Genomic DNA, 16,717 nt, shown 5'->3' on the forward strand with positions numbered 1-16,717 from the left:
CTCCCGGCTGATCACCTTTTTAATGGATCATATGAGGCCCCTAAGGAATTAATTAAAAAAAATAATAATAACACTGCTTCCAGCTCTCACCTGTCCTGCCTCATAGTTCTGCTCCAGTCTGATTGTCTTCTTCAGTCCGGTCTTCTGTTACTTCTTCTGCTCAGTCCTGGGCTCCCATTATTATGTTGCACCTGGAAGACTCACTTTCATGATATTGTTTGAAGCCTGAAAACTAGTCTTCAGGTAATGTCATAACGCATGTCATCGTAGCATCATCAAAAGTACCAACAAAAACCGGTGTGAAGTGTGGTTACTCAATGCAATAGGTAAAGGTCAAGGAAAAGATCTAATACTTTGATGACTACACTGAGATATCGCTCTTCTTTTCCCGTATCCTAGACTACTACACTGAGATATCGCTCTTCTTTTCCTCTATCCTTGACTACTACGCTTAGATAGCGCTCTTCTTTTTCTCTATCCTTCACTACTACGCTTAGATATCGCTCTTCTTTTCCCCTATCCTTCACTACTACGCTTAGATATCGCTCTTCTTTTCCTCTATCCTTGACTACTACGCTTAGATATCGCTATTCTTTTCCCCTATCCTTGAATACTACGCTTAGATATCGCTCTTCTTTTCCCCTATCCTTGACTACTACTCTTAGATATCGCTCTTCTTTTTCTCTATCCTTCACTACTACGCTTAGATATCGCTCTTCTTTTCCCCTATCCTTGACTACTACTCTTAGATATCGCTCTTCTTTTCCCCTATCCTTGACTACTACGCTGAGATATCGCTCTTCTTTTCCCCTATCCTTCACTACTACTCTTAGATATCGCTCTTCTTTTCCCCTATCCTTGACTACTACGCTGAGATATCGCTCTTCTTTTCCCCTATCCTTGACTACTACTCTTAGATATCGCTCTTCTTTTCCCCTATCCTTGACTACTACTCTTAGATATCGCTCTTCTTTTCCCCTATCCTTCACTACTACACTTAGCTATCGCTCTTCTTTTCCCCTATCGTTGACTACTACACTGAGATATCGCTCTTCTTTTCCCCTATCCTAGACTGCTACACTGAGATGTCGCTCTTCTTTTCCCCTATCCTTCACTACTACTCTTAGATATCTCTCTTCTTTTACCCTATCCTTCACTACTACACTTAGATATCGGTCTTCTTTTCCCCTATCCTTCACTACTACTCTTAGATATCTCTCTTCTTTTCCCCTATCCTTCACTACTACTCTTAGATATCTCTCTTCTTTTCCCCTATCCTTCACTACTACACTTAGCTATCGCTCTTCTTTTCCCCTATCGTTGACTACTATGCTGAGAAATCGCTCTTCTTTTCCCCTATCCTTCACTACTACACTTAGATATCGCTCCTCTTTTCCCCTATCCTTGACTACTACACTGAGATGTCGCTCTTCTTTTCCCCTATCCTTCACTACTACTCTTAGATATCTCTCTTCTTTTACCCTATCCTTCACTACTACTCTTAGATATCTCTCTTCTTTTCCCCTATCCTTCACTACTACACTTAGATATCGCTCTTCTTTTCCCCTATCCTTCACTACTACGCTTAGATATCGCTCTTCTTTTCCCCTATCCTTGACTACTACACTGAGATGTCGCTCTTCTTTTCCCCTATCCTTCACTACTACTCTTAGATATCTCTCTTCTTTTACCCTATCCTTCACTACTACTCTTAGATATCTCTCTTCTTTTCCCCTATCCTAGACTACTACTCTTAGATATCTCTCTTCTTTTCCCCTATCCTAGACTACTACACTTAGATATCTCTCTTCTTTTACCCTATCCTTCACTACTACTCTTAGATATCTCTCTTCTTTTCCCCTATCCTTCACTACTACACTTAGATATCGCTCTTCTTTTTCTCTATCCTTCACTACTACTCTTAGATATCTCTCTTTTTTTCCCCTATTCTTCACTACTACACTTAGATATCGCTCTTCTTTTCCCCTATCCTTCACTACTACGCTTAGATAGCGCTCTTCTTTTTCTCTATCCTTCACTACTACGCTTAGATATCGCTCTTCTTTTCCCCTATCCTTGAATACTACGCTTAGATATCGCTCTTCTTTTTCTCTATCCTTCACTACTACACTTAGATATCGCTCTTCTTTTCCCCTATCCTTCACTACTACGCTTAGATATCGCTCTTCTTTTTCTCTATCCTTCACTACTACGCTTAGAAATCGCTCTTCTTTTCCCCTATCCTTCACTACTACGCTTAGATATCGCTCTTCTTTTCCCCTATCCTTGACTACTACGCTTAGATATCGCTCTTCTTTTCCCCTATCCTTGACAACTACGCTGAGATATCGCTCTTCTTTTCCCCTATCCTTGAATACTACGCTTAGATATCGCTCTTCTTTTCCCCTATCCTTGACTACTACGCTGAGATATCGCTCTTCTTTTCCCCTATCCTTGACAACTACGCTGAGATATCGCTCTTCTTTTCCCCTATCCTTGACAACTACGCTGAGATATCGCTCTTCTTTTCCCCTATTCTTCACTACTACACTGAGATATCGCTCTTCTTTTCCCCTATCCTTGACTACTACGCTGAGATATCGCTCTTCTTTTCCCCTATCCTTGACAACTACGCTGAGATATCGCTCTTCTTTTCCCCTATTCTTGACTACTACACTTAGCTATCGCTCTTCTTTTCCCCTATCCTTCACTACTACGCTGAGAAATCGCTATTCTTTTCCCCTATCCTAGACTGCTACACTTAGATATCGCTCCTCTTTTCCCCTATCCTTGACTACTACACTTAGCTATCGCTCTTCTTTTCCCCTATCCTTGACTACTACACTGAGATGTCACTCTTCTTTTCCCCTATCCTTGACTACTACACTTAGCTATCTCTCTTCTTTTCCCCTATCCTTCACTACTACACTGAGATGTCACTCTTCTTTTCCCCTATCCTAGACTACTACACTTAGATATCGCTCCTCTTTTCCCCTATCCTTCACTACTACGCTTAGATATCGCTCTTCTTTTCCCCTATCCTTCACTACTACGCTTAGATATCTCTCTTCTTTTCCCCTATCCTTCACTACTACACTGAGATATCGCTCTTCTTTTTCTCTATCCTTCACTACTACGCTTAGATATCGCTCCTCTTTTCCCCTATCCTTGACTACTACACTGAGATGTCACTCTTCTTTTCCCCTATCCTAGACTACTACACTTAGATATCGCTCCTCTTTTCCCCTATCCTTCACTACTACGCTTAGATATCGCTCTTCTTTTCCCCTATCCTTCACTACTACGCTTAGATATCTCTCTTCTTTTCCCCTATCCTTCACTACTACACTGAGATATCGCTCTTCTTTTTCTCTATCCTTCACTACTACGCTTAGATATCGCTCTTCTTTTCCCCTATCCTTCACTACTACACTTAGATATCGCTCTTCTTTTCCCCTATCCTTCACTACTACACTTAGATATCGCTCTTCTTTTCCCCTATCCTTCACTACTACTCTTAGATATCTCTCTTCTTTTCCCCTATCCTTCACTACTACACTGAGATATCGCTCTTCTTTTTCTCTATCCTTCACTACTACACTTAGATATCGCTCTTCTTTTCCCCTATCCTTCACTACTACTCTTAGATATCGCTCTTCTTTTCCCCTATCCTTCACTACTACTCTTAGATATCTCTCTTCTTTTCCCCTATCCTTCACTACTACACTGAGATATCGCTCTTCTTTTTCTCTATCCTTCACTACTACACTTAGATATCGCTCTTCTTTTCCCCTATCCTTCACTACTACTCTTAGATATCGCTCTTCTTTTTCTCTATCCTTCACTACTACACTTAGATATCGCTCTTCTTTTTCTCTATCCTTCACTACTACGCTTAGATATCGCTCTTCTTTTCCCCTATCCTTGAATACTACGCTTAGATATCTCTCTTCTTTTCCCCTATTCTTCACTACTACGCTGAGATATCGCTATTCTTTTCCCCTATCCTTCACTACTACGCTTAGATATCGCTCTTCTTTTCCCCTATCCTTGACTACTACGCTTAGATATCGCTCTTCTTTTTCTCTATCCTTCACTACTACGCTTAGATATCGCTCTTCTTTTTCTCTATCCTTCACTACTACGCTTAGATATCGCTCTTCTTTTCCCCTATCCTTCACTACTACTCTTAGATATCGCTCTTCTTTTCCCCTATCCTTGACTACCATGCTTAGATATCGCTCTTCTTTTCCCCTATCCTTCACTACTACACTTAGATATCGCTCTTCTTTTCCCCTATCCTAGACTACTACACTTAGATATCGCTCTTCTTTTCCCCTATCCTTGACTACTACTCTTAGATATCGCTCTTCTTTTCCCCTATCCTTCACTACTACACTTAGATATCGCTCTTCTTTTCCCCTATCCTAGACTACTACACTTAGATATCGCTCTTCTTTTCCCCTATCCTAGACTACTACACTTAGATATCGCTCTTCTTTTCCCCTATCCTTCACTACTACACTTAGATATCGCTCTTCTTTTCCCCTATCCTAGACTACTACACTTAGATATCGCTCTTCTTTTCCCCTATCCTTGACTACTACACTTAGATATCGCTCTTCTTTTCCCCTATCCTTCACTACTACACTTAGATATCGCTCTTCTTTTCCCCTATCCTTCACTACTACGCTTAGATATCGCTCTTCTTTTACTCTATCCTTCACTACTACGCTTAGATATCGCTATTTTTTTCCCCTATTCTTCACTACTACACTTAGATATCGCTCTTCTTTTCCCCTATCCTTCACTACTACGCTTAGATATCGCTCTTCTTTTCCTCTATCCTTCACTACTACGCTTAGATATCGCTCTTCTTTTCCCCTATCCTTGAATACTACGCTGAGATATCGCTCTTCTTTTCCCCTATCCTTGACTACTGCTCTTAGATATCGCTCTTCTTTTCCCCTATCCTTGACTACTACGCTGAGATATCGCTCTTCTTTTCCCCTATCCTTGACTACTGCTCTTAGATATCGCTCTTCTTTTCCCCTATCCTTCACTACTACGCTTAGATATCGCTCTTCTTTTCCTCTATCCTTCACTACTACGCTTAGATATCTCTCTTCTTTTCCCCTATCCTTGACTACTACGCTGAGATATCGCTCTTCTTTTCCCCTATCCTTGACTACTGCTCTTAGATATCGCTCTTCTTTTCCCCTATCCTTGACTACTACGCTGAGATATCGCTCTTCTTTTCCCCTATCCTTGACTACTACACTTAGATATCGCTCTTCTTTTCCCCTATCCTTGACTACTACACTTAGATATCGCTCTTCTTTTCCCCTATCCTTCACTACTACGCTTAGATAGCGCTCTTCTTTTTCTCTATCCTTCACTACTACGCTTAGATATCGCTCTTCTTTTCCCCTATCCTTGACTACTACTCTTAGATATCGCTCTTCTTTTCCCCTATCCTTGACTACTACTCTTAGATATCGCTCTTCTTTTCCCCTATCCTTCACTACTACACTTAGATATCGCTCTTCTTTTCCCCTATCCTAGACTACTACACTTAGATATCGCTCTTGTTTTCCCCTATCCTTGACTACTACACTTAGATATCGCTCTTCTTTTCCCCTATCCTAGACTACTACACTTAGATATCTCTCTTCTTTTCCCCTATCCTAGACTACTACACTTAGATATCGCTCTTCTTTTCCCCTATCCTTGACTACTACACTTAGATATCGCTCTTCTTTTCCCCTATCCTTCACTACTACACTTAGATATCGCTCTTCTTTTCCCCTATCCTTCACTACTACGCTTAGATATCGCTATTTTTTTCCCCTATTCTTCACTACTACACTTAGATATCGCTCTTCTTTTACTCTATCCTTCACTACTACGCTTAGATATCGCTATTTTTTTCCCCTATTCTTCACTACTACACTTAGATATCGCTCTTCTTTTCCCCTATCCTTCACTACTACGCTTAGATATCGCTCTTCTTTTCCCCTATCCTTGAATACTACGCTTAGATATCTCTCTTCTTTTCCCCTATCCTTGACTACTACGCTGAGATATCGCTCTTCTTTTCCCCTATCCTTGACTACTGCTCTTAGATATCGCTCTTCTTTTCCCCTATCCTTGACTACTACGCTGAGATATCGCTCTTCTTTTCCCCTATCCTTGACTACTACACTTAGATATCGCTCTTCTTTTCCCCTATCCTTGACTACTACACTTAGATATCGCTCTTCTTTTCCCCTATCCTTGACTACTACACTTAGATATCGCTCTTCTTTTCCCCTATCCTTCACTACTACGCTTAGATAGCGCTCTTCTTTTTCTCTATCCTTCACTACTACGCTTAGATATCTCTCTTCTTTTCCCCTATCCTTGACTACTACGCTGAGATATCGCTCTTCTTTTCCCCTATCCTTGACTACTGCTCTTAGATATCGCTCTTCTTTTCCCCTATCCTTGACTACTACGCTGAGATATCGCTCTTCTTTTCCCCTATCCTAGACTGCTACACTTAGATATCGCTCTTCTTTTCCCCTATCCTTGACTACTACACTTAGATATCGCTCCTCTTTTCCCCTATCCTTGACTACTACACTTAGCTATCGCTCTTCTTTTCCCCTATCCTTGACTACTACACTGAGATGTCGCTCTTCTTTTCCCCTATCCTTCACTACTACTCTTAGATATCTCTCTTCTTTTCCCCTATCCTTCACTACTACACTGAGATGTCACTCTTCTTTTCCCCTATCCTAGACTACTACACTTAGATATCGCTCTTCTTTTTCTCTATCCTTCACTACTACTCTTAGATATCGCTCTTCTTTTTCTCTATCCTTCACTACTACGCTTAGATATCGCTCTTCTTTTCCCCTATCCTTCACTACTACGCTTAGATATCGCTCTTCTTTTCCCCTATCCTTCACTACTACGCTTAGATATCGCTCTTCTTTTTCTCTATCCTTCACTACTACGCTTAGATATCGCTCTTCTTTTCCCCTATCCTTCACTACTACGCTTAGATATCGCTCTTCTTTTTCTCTATCCTTCACTACTACGCTTAGATATCGCTCTTCTTTTCCCCTATCCTTGAATACTACGCTTAGATATCTCTCTTCTTTTCCCCTATTCTTCACTACTACGCTTAGATATCGCTCTTCTTTTCCCCTATCCTTCACTACTACGCTTAGATATCGCTCTTCTTTTCCCCTATCCTTCACTACTACGCTTAGATATCGCTCTTCTTTTTCTCTATCCTTCACTACTACGCTTAGATATCGCTCTTCTTTTCCCCTATCCTTGAATACTACGCTTAGATATCTCTCTTCTTTTCCCCTATCCTTCACTACTACGCTTAGATATCGCTCTTCTTTTCCCCTATCCTTCACTACTACGCTTAGATATCGCTCTTCTTTTCCCCTATCCTTGACTACTACGCTTAGATATCGCTCTTCTTTTTCTCTATCCTTCACTACTACGCTTAGATATCGCTCTTCTTTTTCTCTATCCTTCACTACTACGCTTAGATATCGCTCTTCTTTTCCCCTATCCTTGACTACCACGCTTAGATATCGCTCTTCTTTTCCCCTATCCTTCACTACTACTCTTAGATATCGCTCTTCTTTTCCCCTATCCTTGACTACCACGCTTAGATATCGCTCTTCTTTTCCCCTATCCTTCACTACTACGCTTAGATATCGCTCTTCTTTTCCCCTATCCTTCACTACTACTCTTAGATATCGCTCTTCTTTTCCCCTATCCTTGACTACTACTCTTAGATATCGCTCTTCTTTTCCCCTATCCTTGACTACTACACTTAGATATCGCTCTTCTTTTCCCCTATCCTTCACTACTACACTGAGATATCGCTCTTCTTTTCCCCTATCCTTGACTACTACACTTAGATATCGCTCTTCTTTTCCCCTATCCTTCACTACTACTCTCAGATATCACTCTTCTTTTCCCCTATCCTTCACTACTACACTTAGATATCGCTCTTCTTTTCCCCTATCCTTCACTACTACTCTCAGATATCACTCTTCTTTTCCCCTATCCTTGACTACTACACTTAGATATCGCTCTTCTTTTCCCCTATCCTTCACTACTACTCTCAGATATCACTCTTCTTTTCCCCTATCCTTGACTACTACACTTAGACATCGCTCTTCTTTTCCCCTATCCTTGACTACTACACTGAGATATCGCTCTTCTTTTCCCCTATCCTTGAGTACTACACTTAGATATCGCTCTTCTTTTCCCCTATCCTTCACTACTACTCTCAGATATCGCTCTTCTTTTCCCCTATCCTTGACTACTACACTTAGATATCGCTCTTCTTTTCCCCTATCCTTGACTACTACACTTAGATATCGCTCTTCTTTTCCCCTATCCTTGACTACTACACTTAGATATCGCTCTTCTTTTCCCCTATCCTTCACTACTACTCTTAGATATCGCTCTTCTTTTCCCCTATCCTTCACTACTACACTTAGATATCGCTCTTCTTTTCCCCTATCCTTCACTACTACTCTTAGATATCGCTCTTCTTTTCCCCTATCCTTGACTACTACTCTTAGATAGCCCTCCTCTTTTCCACTATCCTTCACTACTACTCTTAGATAACGCTCTTCTTTTCCCCTATCCTTCACTACTACACTTAGATATCGCTACTCTTTTCCCCTATCCTTCACTACTACTCTTAGATATCGCTCTTCTTTTCCCCTATCCTTCACTACTACTCTTAGATATCTCTCTTCTTTTCCCCTATACTTCACTACTACTCTTAGATATCGCTCTTCTTTTCCCCTATCCTTCACTACTACACTTAGATATCGCTCTTCTTTTCCACTATCCTTCACTACTACACTTAGATATCGCTCCTCTTTTCCCCTATCCTTCACTACTACACTTAGATATCGCTCTTCTTTTCCCCTATCCTTCACTACTACTCTCAGATATCGCTCTTCTTTTCCCCTATCCTTCACTACTACTCTTAGATATCGCTCTTCTTTTCCCCTATCCTTGACTACTACGCTTAGATATCGCTCTTCTTTTCCCCTATCCTTGACTACTACGCTTAGATATCGCTCTTCTTTTCCTCTATCCTTCACTACTACACTTTCATATCGCTCTTCTTTTCCCCTATCCTTCACTACTACACTTAGATATCGCTCTTCTTTTCCTCTATCCTTGACTACTACACTTAGATATCGCTCCTCTTTTCCCCTATCCTTCACTACTACTCTTAGATATCGCTCTTCTTTTCCCCTATCCTTCACTACTACACTTAGATATCACTCTTCTTTTCCCCTATCCTTGACTACTACACTTAGATATCGCTCTTCTTTTCCCCTATCCTTCACTACTACTCTTAGATATCGCTCTTCTTTTCCCCTATCCTTCACTACTACACTTAGATATCGCTCTTCTTTTCCCCTATCCTTCACTACTACACTTAGATATCGCTCTTCTTTTCCCCTATCCTTGACTACTACACTTAGATATCGCTCTTCTTTTCCCCTATCCTTCACTACTACACTTAGATATCGCTCTTCTTTTCCCCTATCCTTGACTACTACACTTAGATATCGCTCTTCTTTTCCCCTATCCTTGACTACTACACTTAGATATCGCTCTTCTTTTCCCCTATCCTTGACTACTACACTTAGATATCGCTCTTCTTTTCCCCTATCCTTCACTACTACTCTTAGATATCGCTCTTCTTTTCCCCTATCCTTCACTACTACACTTAGATATCGCTCTTCTTTTCCCCTATCCTTCACTACTACACTTAGATATCGCTCTTCTTTTCCCCTATCCTTCACTACTACACTTAGATATCGCTCTTCTTTTCCCCTATCCTTGACTACTACACTTAGATATCGCTCTTCTTTTCCCCTATCCTTCACTACTACACTTAGATATCGCTCTTCTTTTCCCCTATCCTTGACTACTACACTTAGATATCGCTCTTCTTTTTCTCTATCCTTCACTACTACGCTTAGATATCGCTCTTCTTTTTCTCTATCCTTCACTACTACGCTTAGATATCGCTCTTCTTTTCCCCTATCCTTGACTACCACGCTTAGATATCGCTCTTCTTTTCCCCTATCCTTCACGACTACACTGAGATATCGCTCTTCTTTTCCCCTATCCTTGACTACTACTCTTAGATATCGCTCCTCTTTTCCCCTATCCTTCACTACTACTCTTAGATATCGCACTTCTTTTCCCCTATCCTTCACTACTACTCTTAGATATCGCTCTTCTTTTCCCCTATCCTTGACTACTACTCTTAGATATCGCTCTTCTTTTCCCCTATCCTTGACTACTACACTTAGATATCGCTCTTCTTTTCCCCTATCCTTCACTACTACACTGAGATATCGCTCTTCTTTTCCCCTATCCTTGACTACTACACTTAGATATCGCTCTTCTTTTCCCCTATCCTTCACTACTACTCTCAGATATCACTCTTCTTTTCCCCTATCCTTCACTACTACACTTAGATATCGCTCTTCTTTTCCCCTATCCTTCACTACTACTCTCAGATATCACTCTTCTTTTCCCCTATCCTTGACTACTACACTTAGATATCGCTCTTCTTTTCCCCTATCCTTGACTACTACACTGAGATATCGCTCTTCTTTTCCCCTATCCTTGAGTACTACACTTAGATATCGCTCTTCTTTTCCCCTATCCTTCACTACTACTCTCAGATATCGCTCTTCTTTTCCCCTATCCTTGACTACTACACTTAGATATCGCTCTTCTTTTCCCCTATCCTTGACTACTACACTTAGATATCGCTCTTCTTTTCCCCTATCCTTGACTACTACACTTAGATATCGCTCCTCTTTTCCCCTATCCTTCACTACTACTCTTAGATAGCGCTCTTCTTTTCCCCTATCCTTCACTACTACACTTAGATATCGCTCTTCTTTTCCCCAATCCTTCACTACTACTCTTAGATATCGCTCTTCTTTTCCCCTATCCTTGACTACTACTCTTAGATAGCCCTCCTCTTTTCCACTATCCTTCACTACTACTCTTAGATAACGCTCTTCTTTTCCCCTATCCTTCACTACTACACTTAGATATCGCTACTCTTTTCCCCTATCCTTCACTACTACTCTTAGATATCGCTCTTCTTTTCCCCTATCCTTCACTACTACTCTTAGATATCTCTCTTCTTTTCCCCTATACTTCACTACTACTCTTAGATATCGCTCTTCTTTTCCCCTATCCTTCACTACTACACTTAGATATCGCTCTTCTTTTCCACTATCCTTCACTACTAAACTTAGATATCGCTTCTCTTTTCCCCTATCCTTCACTACTACACTTAGATATCGCTCTTCTTTTCCCCTATCCTTCACTACTACTCTCAGATATCACTCTTCTTTTCCCCTATCCTTCACTACTACTCTTAGATATCGCTCTTCTTTTCCCCTATCCTTGACTACTACGTTTATATATCGCTCTTCTTTTCCCCTATCCTTGACTACTACGCTTAGATATCGCTCTTCTTTTCCTCTATCCTTCACTACTACACTTTCATATCGCTCTTCTTTTCCCCTATCCTTCACTACTACACTTAGATATCGCTCTTCTTTTCCTCTATCCTTGACTACTACACTTAGATATCGCTCCTCTTTTCCCCTATCCTTCACTACTACTCTTAGATATCGCTCTTCTTTTCCCCTATCCTTCACTACTACACTTAGATATCACTCTTCTTTTCCCCTATCCTTGACTACTACACTTAGATATCGCTCCTCTTTTCCCCTATCCTTCACTACTACTCTTAGATATCGCTCTTCTTTTCCCCTATCCTTCACTACTACACTTAGATATCGCTCTTCTTTTCCCCTATCCTTCACTACTACACTTAGATATCGCTCTTCTTTTCCCCTATCCTTGACTACTACACTTAGATATCGCTCTTCTTTTCCCCTATCCTTCACTACTACACTTAGATATCGCTCTTCTTTTCCCCTATCCTTGACTACTACACTTAGATATCGCTCTTCTTTTCCCCTATCCTTGACTACTACACTTAGATATCGCTCTTCTTTTCCCCTATCCTTGACTACAACACTTAGATATCGCTCCTCTTTTCCCCTATCCTTCACTACTACTCTTAGATATCGCTCTTCTTTTCCCCTATCCTTCACTACTACACTTAGATATCGCTCTTCTTTTCCCCTATCCTTCACTACTACACTTAGATATCGCTCTTCTTTTCCCCTATCCTTCACTACTACACTTAGATATCGCTCTTCTTTTCCCCTATCCTTGACTACTACACTTAGATATCGCTCTTCTTTTCCCCTATCCTTCACTACTACACTTAGATATCGCTCTTCTTTTCCCCTATCCTTGACTACTACACTTAGATATCGCTCTTCTTTTCCCCTATCCTTGACTACTACGCTTAGATATCGCTCTTCTTTTCCCCTATCCTTCACTACTTCACTTAGATATCGCTCTTCTTTTCCCCTATCCTTGACTACTACACTTAGATATCGCTCTTCTTTTCCACTATCCTTCACTACTACACTTAGATATCGCTCTTCTTTTCCCCTATCCTTGACTACTACACTTAGATATCGCTCCTCTTTTCCCCTATCCTTCACTACTACTCTTAGATATCGCTCTTCTTTTCCCCTATCCTTCACTATTACACTTAGATATCGCTCTTCTTTTCCCCTATACACTTAGATATCGCTCTTCTTTTCCCCTATCCTTGACTACTACACTTAGATATCGCTCCTCTTTTCCCCTATCCTTCACTACTACTCTTAGATATCGCTCTTCTTTTCCCCTATCCTTCACTACTACACTTAGATATCGCTCTTCTTTTCCCCTATCCTTGACTACTACACTTAGATATCGCTCCTCTTTTCCCCTATCCTTCACTACTACTCTTAGATATCGCTCTTCTTTTCCCCTATCCTTCACTACTACACTTAGATATCGCTCTTCTTTTCCCCTATCCTTCACTACTACACTTAGATATCGCTCTTCTTTTCCCCTATCCTTGACTACTACATTTAGATATCGCTCTTCTTTTCCCCTATCCTTCACTACTACTCTTAGATATCGCTCTTCTTTTCCCCTATCCTTCACTACTACATTTAGATATCGCTCTTCTTTTCCCCTATCCTTCACTACTACTCTTAGATATCGCTCTTCTTTTCCCCTATCCTTGACTACTACACTTAGATATCGCTCTTCTTTTCCCCTATCCTTCACTACTACACTTAGATATCGCTCTTCTTTTCCCCTATCCTTGACTACTACACTTAGATATCGCTCCTCTTTTCCCCTATCCTTCACTACTACTCTTAGATATCGCTCTTCTTTTCCCCTATCCTTCACTACTACACTTAGATATCGCTCTTCTTTTCCCCTATCCTTCACTACTACACTTAGATATCGCTCTTCTTTTCCCCTATCCTTGACTACTACTCTTAGATATCGCTCTTCTTTTCCCCTATCCTTGACTACTACACTTAGATATCGCTCCTCTTTTCCCCTATCCTTCACTACTACTCTTAGATATCGCTCTTCTTTTCCCCTATCCTTCACTACTACTCTTAGATATCGCTCTTCTTTTCCCCTATCCTTCACTACTACACTTAGATATCGCTCCTCCTTTCCCCTATCCTTCACTACTACTCTTAGATAGCGCTCTTCTTTTCCCCTATCCTTGACTACTACGCTTAGATATCTCTCTTCTTTTCCCCTATCCTTCACTACTACTCTTAGATATCGCTCTTCTTTTCCCCTATCCTTCACTACTACTCTTAGATATCGCTCTTCTTTTCCCCTTTCCTTCACTACTACTCTTAGATATCGCTCTTCTTTTCCCCTTTCCTTCACTACTACTCTTAGATATCTCTCTTCTTTTCCCCTATCCTTCACTACTACTCTTAGATATCGCTCTTCTTTTCCCCTATCCTTCACTACTACTCTTAGATATCGCTCTTCTTTTCCCCTATCCTTCACTACTACTCTTAGATATCGCTCTTCTTTTCCCCTATCCTTCACTACTACTCTTAGATATCGCTCTTCTTTTCCCCTATCCTTCACTACTACTCTTAGATATCGCTCTTCTTTTCCCCTATCCTTCACTACTACTCTTAGATATCGCTCTTCTTTTCCCCTATCCTTGACTACTACGCTGAGATATCGCTCTTCTTTTCCCCTATCCTTGACTACTGCTCTTAGATATCGCTCTTCTTTTCCCCTATCCTTGACTACTACGCTGAGATATCGCTCTTCTTTTCCCCTATCCTTGACTACTACACTTAGATATCGCTCTTCTTTTCCCCTATCCTTGACTACTACACTTAGATATCGCTCTTCTTTTCCCCTATCCTTGACTACTACACTTAGATATCGCTCTTCTTTTCCCCTATCCTTCACTACTACGCTTAGATAGCGCTCTTCTTTTTCTCTATCCTTCACTACTACGCTTAGATATCGCTCTTCTTTTCCCCTATCCTTGACTACTACGCTTAGATAGCGCTCTTCTTTTTCTCTATCCTTCACTACTACGCTTAGATATCGCTCTTCTTTTCCCCTATCCTTCACTACTACGCTTAGATAGCGCTCTTCTTTTTCTCTATCCTTCACTACTACGCTTAGATATCTCTCTTCTTTTCCCCTATCCTTGACTACTGCTCTTAGATATCGCTCTTCTTTTCCCCTATCCTTGACTACTACGCTTAGATAGCGCTCTTCTTTTTCTCTATCCTTCACTACTACGCTTAGATATCGCTCTTCTTTTCCCCTATCCTTCACTACTACGCTTAGATAGCGCTCTTCTTTTTCTCTATCCTTGACTACTACGCTGAGATATCGCTCTTCTTTTCCCCTATCCTTGACTACTGCTCTTAGAGATCGCTCTTCTTTTCCCCTATCCTTGACTACTACGCTGAGATATCGCTCTTCTTTTCCCCTATCCTAGACTGCTACACTTAGATATCGCTCTTCTTTTCCCCTATCCTTGACTACTACACTGAGATGTCGCTCTTCTTTTCCCCTATCCTTCACTACTACTCTTAGATATCTCTCTTCTTTTCCCCTATCCTTCACTACTACACTGAGATGTCACTCTTCTTTTCCCCTATCCTAGACTACTACACTTAGATATCGCTCTTCTTTTTCTCTATCCTTCACTACTACGCTTAGATATCGCTCTTCTTTTCCCCTATCCTTCACTACTACACTTAGATATCGCTCTTCTTTTCCCCTATCCTTCACTACTACGCTTAGATATCGCTCTTCTTTTTCTCTATCCTTCACTACTACGCTTAGATATCGCTCTTCTTTTCCCCTATCCTTGAATACTACGCTTAGATATCTCTCTTCTTTTCCCCTATTCTTCACTACTACGCTGAGATATCGCTCTTCTTTTCCCCTATCCTTCACTACTACTCTTAGATATCGCTCTTCTTTTCCCCTATCCTTCACTACTACACTTAGATATCGCTCCTCCTTTCCCCTATCCTTCACTACTACTCTTAGATATCGCTCTTCTTTTCCCCTATCCTTCACTACTACTCTTAGATATCGCTCTTCTTTTCCCCTTTCCTTCACTACTACTCTTAGATATCGCTCTTCTTTTCCCCTATCCTTCACTACTACTCTTAGATATCGCTCTTCTTTTCCCCTATCCTTCACTACTACTCTTAGATATCGCTCTTCTTTTCCCCTATCCTTGACTACTACGCTGAGATATCGCTCTTCTTTTCCCCTATCCTTGACTACTGCTCTTAGATATCGCTCTTCTTTTCCCCTATCCTTGACTACTACGCTGAGATATCGCTCTTCTTTTCCCCTATCCTTGACTACTACACTTAGATATCGCTCTTCTTTTCCCCTATCCTTGACTACTACACTTAGATATCGCTCTTCTTTTCCCCTATCCTTGACTACTACACTTAGATATCGCTCTTCTTTTCCCCTATCCTTCACTACTACGCTTAGATAGCGCTCTTCTTTTTCTCTATCCTTCACTACTACGCTTAGATATCTCTCTTCTTTTCCCCTATCCTTGACTACTACTCTTAGATATCGCTCTTCTTTTCCCCTATCCTTGACTACTACGCTTAGATAGCGCTCTTCTTTTTCTCTATCCTTCACTACTACGCTTAGATATCGCTCTTCTTTTCCCCTATCCTTCACTACTACACTTAGATATCGCTCTTCTTTTCCCCTATCCTTCACTACTACGCTTAGATAGCGCTCTTCTTTTTCTCTATCCTTCACTACTACGCTTAGATATCGCTCTTCTTTTCCCCTATCCTTCACTACTACGCTTAGATAGCGCTCTTCTTTTTCTCTATCCTTGACTACTACGCTGAGATATCGCTCTTCTTTTCCCCTATCCTTGACTACTGCTCTTAGATATCGCTCTTCTTTTCCCCTATCCTTGACTACTACGCTGAGATATCGCTCTTCTTTTCCCCTATCCTAGACTGCTACACTTAGATATCGCTCTTCTTTTCCCCTATCCTTGACTACTACACTTAGCTATCGCTCTTCTTTTCCCCTATCCTTGACTACTACACTGAGATGTCGCTCTTCTTTTCCCCTATCCTTCACTACTACTCTTAGATATCTCTCTTCTTTTCCCCTATCCTTCACTACTACACTGAGATGTCACTCTTCTTTTCCC

The 16,717-nt window shown here is 41.0% G+C and overlaps 1 protein-coding gene across 1 annotated transcript in view; it reads left to right on the plus strand.

The window, feature by feature from the left end:
* Positions 1–16,717, plus strand: part of LOC141056272 (galectin-8-like) — a 70,575-nt gene that overhangs the window by 27,989 nt on the left and 25,869 nt on the right. The gene's annotated exons all lie outside the window — the stretch shown is intronic.

The sequence above is a fragment of the Dendrobates tinctorius genome, unplaced genomic scaffold (assembly GCF_039654945.1).
Source record: "Dendrobates tinctorius isolate UK_male_01 unplaced genomic scaffold, ASM3965494v1 ptg000196l, whole genome shotgun sequence".
In the NCBI taxonomy this organism is placed as follows: Eukaryota; Metazoa; Chordata; class Amphibia; order Anura; family Dendrobatidae; genus Dendrobates; species Dendrobates tinctorius.